Below are 5,885 nucleotides of genomic sequence, written 5' to 3'. Positions count from 1 at the left end.
CTAAAATTTTTACATACAAACCCAAATAATTGTTTTGAGAAATCAATTTATTAATTTCTGCAATACTAATAGCTGCCACGTTATCATCAATAAATTTTTGAAAGGCAGTGAAAGTAATACCAGTATTATTAGGTAAAATAAAGGGAGCCTGAGGAGGATAAATTGCTTTAGTAATATTACCACTCCCGTCTTTATAAGATCTTTCTAATACCTTTATATAAAGAGGTAAATAAGTTGTTATAAACCAAGGAACAAAATACATAATTTGATTATGCAAGGCACAAGCTTCATAAAATTCTTGAGATATATTATTCAAATCATCTTTACTATAAGTATCAAAAAACCATGTTTTAAACTGGTTCCATTTTTCACTAAAAAATTCTTTTTGAATATAAATACGGGCCCGAGAACTGGGGCTAAAATCAATTTGGTGTGGAATCATTAAATATTATTGGGGTCGAAATCCATCTCGGATACAGAAGGAATATCCTTAATCAGAAATATTGTCATTATCTTGAACAATATTTGTTTGAGGGTTAATCTTAACCCTTTCAACCCTTTTAACCTTTTGATCAGGCTTATCACTAGCAATAGTGTGTAGAGAAGCTGCACGATTGCGAGCTGGACCGTAGACTGGTTCAATAGGGGAAATATGTTGAATAGCAGGTAGAAGTCTATGATTAGAAAATGAATGTCTATTATAAATAGTATACTTATCATCAAATTGAATACAAATCCTACCATCCGGATTTTGAGTGACATGCGAAAATTCTGTATTTGACAAGTCGTTAGTAATCTGACTTGGGGATATAACAGAATTTAAAGTCCATGTAGTTGGAAAATTAATTTCCTCCCACCTGATAGGTCTCCTAGTGGTGACCTTGGACTTTGCAAAATTGGTTTCTACCAATATAGTCTGATCCGATGTATCGTATAACTTACATCTAGGATTCAAAGTAGATAACAGTTTGAAATAAATCCTATATGATAGACATATAAGTTCAGAACCAGGCGCATAATTATAACCATGCGTTTTCACATTTAAAGTCAAAGCATCAAGAATATTAACATCAGAAAGAGATAATTGCAGATTGGGTTGAGTATTAAAATATACCGGACCATAGGCCACTGTAGATTCTATCGAACCCATTAGAGACTGTCTGAAATTCAGATTTCTAGCATCTCTAAGAGCTGCTAAAAAGGTCTCTGGTAATCCTTTAAGGGTTAAAGGTTTAAATGCAATTTGAACCATACCAATATGCACATAATGGTAATGATGTTTATATAAATCTATATCATGCTTGTTTAACAAACGAATAGTCTGTTCAGACGAATTTAATGCTAAAGACTGTTCAGTCGTTTTTATCAATTGTTTAGAAGAAAGTTTATCAAACCAACCATAATCATAAATGGTTTTTATAGAAACTTTAGGAATTGTCCATTTATTTAATAAATCAAGGTTTTGAGGTATATCTACCTCTTCGAGTCTAGTACTTTTAGTACTTGTTTCTCCCAGATCCATTCCAAAAGCTTCATATCTATGTTGAATCTTTCATATCTATTACACATTTGCTCTTGTATATTATCTTGTAGTATATATATTGTATCTTATGTATATATATTATAACTTATTACTTATATATTTTTTGTAGTATATATTGTATGTTATGTATGTATATTCTCTTATATAATTTTTTGTAGTATATATTGTATCTTATGTATATATATTCTCTTATCTATTTTCTTGTAGTATATATATTGTATCTTATGTATATATATTATAACTTATCACTTATATATATTTTTGTAGTATATATTGTATGTTATGTATATATTGTAGCTTATAAATAATTCCAAGTAAAGACAAAGAAATATTGCGAAAAGATATTCAAGGGTATGCCTTATAATTTTTATTACCAAAAATGGCATATCTTTCTTAGTCTTCCTTCCCCCAATGGAATGAGTACAACAAGGTACTAATACCACCATTAGAAGGAAAAAAACTAAGGAAGATGTGCCAAAATACAAGTTACATATTAGTCTATGTATTATCTCTAACAAATCTCATAAATCCTTCAAGGTTCGGAGGAGGTTGCGTTGGTGGTGGTGGAAAAGAAGCTTGTTCATCACCACTTCCGGGCGAAGCCGAATCCTCCGCAAGTTCCGCTATCATTTCTTCATAAGCTTCATCTATCGCCGGTTGTGCTTCTGCAATTCCAAAGTTTCTTCTTTCCGAGCGGATCCAATCTCTAAACAGTACTGATTTTTCCAAGCTATCCCTCATAGACGCTCTATGATCACCTATTTGCAGTCTTGCTTGACTGAAAGCGCTCTCTGATGCAACAGTTGAAGCTTGAATTGATAAAATATCCCGAGCCATCCTTGCAAGAACAGGAAAATGTTTTTCCCTTGCCTTCCACCATTCCAAAAGATCAAAAGAGCCGTCTGGATTCTCCTTTTCAAGTCCCTGAGACAAATAAACTTGAAGCTCATTTAGATGTGAAGTTTCATCATAATTATCACCTTGAGAACCCCTGAACTCCGTCCAAGATTTAAGAGCTTTTAAGCCCGCAACTCTTTTAGACGATTGTGAGCTAGACGAAGTAGGGGTTGGAATAGTTGGCCTAGCATGCTCTAAGGCAAGTTGATAAGCATTATAAACTGTTTGAGCATTAATTTTAATTGAGGCTTTTGCATCTGCAAGTGTAGCAACTTCCTCATTTGAAAGATCTAAAGCCTTATAAATATCTGCAACAGTGTTAGCTATAAACTTACCTGTGTGACGTGAATTAATTATTCTATACGCAATTATGCGTTTTTGCATTGTTCATCCCTCATATATCCAATGACTTGTAGCAGTTAGATAATCACAATCATTACCACTTCTACCAATATCAGTAGTAATAAAAATCCGATTAGGTATATGAGTAAATAAATACCGCAAATATTGTTCATATTCATGTTTGAATTTATAAATATCACTCTTAACTGTTGCGCGAGGCCAACCTTTATAAGTAGGATTAAAAACTTTTCTAATATAATGAACCCAATTAGGTTTAGAAGCAAAAGTATAAGATAAGCACATAACAGTAATCATCTTTGCTAATTCTTCACGATCTCTATTTGGATCGTAATATAAAATACCTCCTATGACAGTGTTAATTCCTGGTTGAACTAGATTTGAACCTGTACTAGGGTTAACCGTAAAATCTACACTTGTCCCCTCTACCTGAGCTTTCATTTGTAAAAATCTAGCCTTATCTCTAGGGTGTGTTTTTATGTGCCTAGTCAAACTACCCGTGCCGCTACGGTCTCCAGTATATTTATGCGCCATTAATTTCCCACAAGTTTTACACTTAGCCTTATTTTGTTCTCTTACTTGAGTAAAAAAATTCCAAACTAATGATGTTTCTAGGCGTTTAGCAGGTTCTCTATTAAAAGTAGGAGTTTCTACAGGTGGGTCGGTCGGTGCATCAGTTGGGTTATTAAGAGGACTAGTAGGTGTATCATCTAAATCCGGTGCTTGGGTTTCATCATCATCCTCATTTTCCTCATTATTTTCTAAGATGGTTTCATTAGGATAAAGAGCATTCATAATTTCATCATCTAATCTATCACCTGGTGCAACATTATGATAAAATTCACTATCGGTAAATTGAAAACAAGGGTGATCACTATCAAGAATTACGGAAGGAGGAGGACGTCTAGGTTGGCGACTACTTTCAACTTGCTTATCTTTTCTAGGTCGGGGAGCCGGGGGAAGGGTAGTTGGTTGGCCACTACTTTCACCGGTTTTATCTTTTCCTTTACCAAACATTTTTTTCAAAGTAAATGCCATATTAATTATAATTATGCAAACTAAACCACACAAAAATATATTCTAAAAACGTAAGAGTTGAAACGAGTTTACCGGATTGCCGAACAACTTCTTGAAAATTGAAAATCGTTGAACACTTGAAAACTTCAATTCAACAACTTCACAATTTTTCACGAAATTTCAACAATAAATTAAGTAATTGTAGTAGAGAGATTGAGAGAGATTGAGAGATATTGATGAATTGGTGAATAAAAATAAAAGAATGAGGGGGTATTTATAGTTGAGAAATGGGAAAAAGTATAATTATATAAAGTTTGAGGTTAAAATAAAATTTGGGGGCCAAATGGCCATTTTCTAAACTTAAAAACGGTCAAATTGTCAGCCCAAATGGCTAGATTTTAAATATGGCCGTTGGAGAATTTTAAAAATATATTTTTTTTAAAAAATAGCCGTTGGGCCCGCCAGGACCGGCCTAGGCCCGGCTGACGGTCCCCGGCTAAACGGTCCCGGGCTCGTGGGCTAATATATGAAGACCAGCCCGTCACGGGCTTCTCAGGACCACCAAGACCGTTAGGCCCGTTAGGACCGCGGGCCCGATCAGGTCCGGTTCAGGCCCGGCCCACCAAACAGCATTAATTTCGCCCTCGGAACGAACTCGGTTATCACTTAGTGAACAAAGAGCTGAAGAACACTTTGAACAATATCTAAAGGACAAAAAATTAACTTTTATTGCTTTGATATGCGTGACAACAATGGTTTAAAAAAAAAGTTCTCCTCTTTATATACTAGAGGTGTTTCAATCCTATTACAAGTCTAAATAAGGTAAAAATCTTCTCCTTCCAGTAACATTGATATGTAGTTGATGTCGGGTGAGATTGCGGCGTAACATCCAGCTGAGGGCGGATATTGCGGCATGCCTAACCGTCTTTTCTCCTAGTATCGGCCCTTCACTGTGCTCGGACCCGATGCCTGACTGTGTTTGGCCCAGGGTGCACCATTCGTCCTTCCCGGGCTCTGAGATGTGGAACCCCTCGGCTTTACTCGAGGTCATGTCAGATTGTGCTTCCCTCTCATTTTTTACAGGAAAATCGGGGGTAACTTTATCTCCGGTTTTACCCGTACACAGTTCTAAATCTCTTTGTAAATATAAATTAATAATCTAGTAAAAATAGTGACTAATCTACGGTTAAAAGTTACTAATAGTATAAACTTTTTTAAGGGCTTTTTTTACTTTTAACCCGCGCTTGAAATTATTTATATTCGATAGATGAAAAACTATATAAAATTTGTGTGTGTGTGTATATATATATATATATATATATATATATATATTCGATTATTATTTTGATAGCGGCTATACAATGTGAGTTTTCCTTTTTATTTTTTTAACCCAATAACAACTAAGAGGGATCGAGAGAGAGAGAAAGAGATGAAGAGGGATTATATTCAATTTGGCAATGGTATATTACTCATGACGATCCTCAAGAAGAGAATGGTTTTTTTTTTTTTTTCTTTTTCCTTTCTGTTTTTTCGTTTTGCTTATACTAAACGGAGGTAAAATGGGAGGAGAATCATATCATACTCTTTCAGGTCACGGATTCTTTGGGACATGAAAGGAAGATGAACGTGGACCAAATGATTCTCTGCACTTCTTTTCATTCAGTTTGACTGAACTTTAGTGTAAGTACTTTATGAGCTTGATTGGGTTATATGGATAGGAATCGACCTTAACAAAAGCGATTTCATAACGAGGGCACGAACCAGCCGAAAAAATCCTTGTTGTGTTGGTCGCTTTAACCATTGTACAGTCAAATCCTTTTATAATAATCTCGTTTGTTTTGAGATCTGTCTTTTATACATAAGAGATCTAAAATGATCATTTTCTTAAATTTAAAATTGTAAAAGAGCATGATGCACATATAACATGAAATGTTATATAGAGAACATATTATAACATAATATAAAAATTTAGTTCCGAAGAAACTTTAAATACCATATTCCATCAAAGAAGGGGGGGGGGGTAGGTAAGCCTAGTTTCTAGCTAGATAGACGATAGTCATGCAGGTAA

Source organism: Nicotiana sylvestris, chromosome 9, assembly GCF_000393655.2.
Source record: "Nicotiana sylvestris chromosome 9, ASM39365v2, whole genome shotgun sequence".
In the NCBI taxonomy this organism is placed as follows: domain Eukaryota; kingdom Viridiplantae; phylum Streptophyta; class Magnoliopsida; order Solanales; family Solanaceae; genus Nicotiana; species Nicotiana sylvestris.
This window is presented reverse-complemented; position numbering follows the sequence as displayed.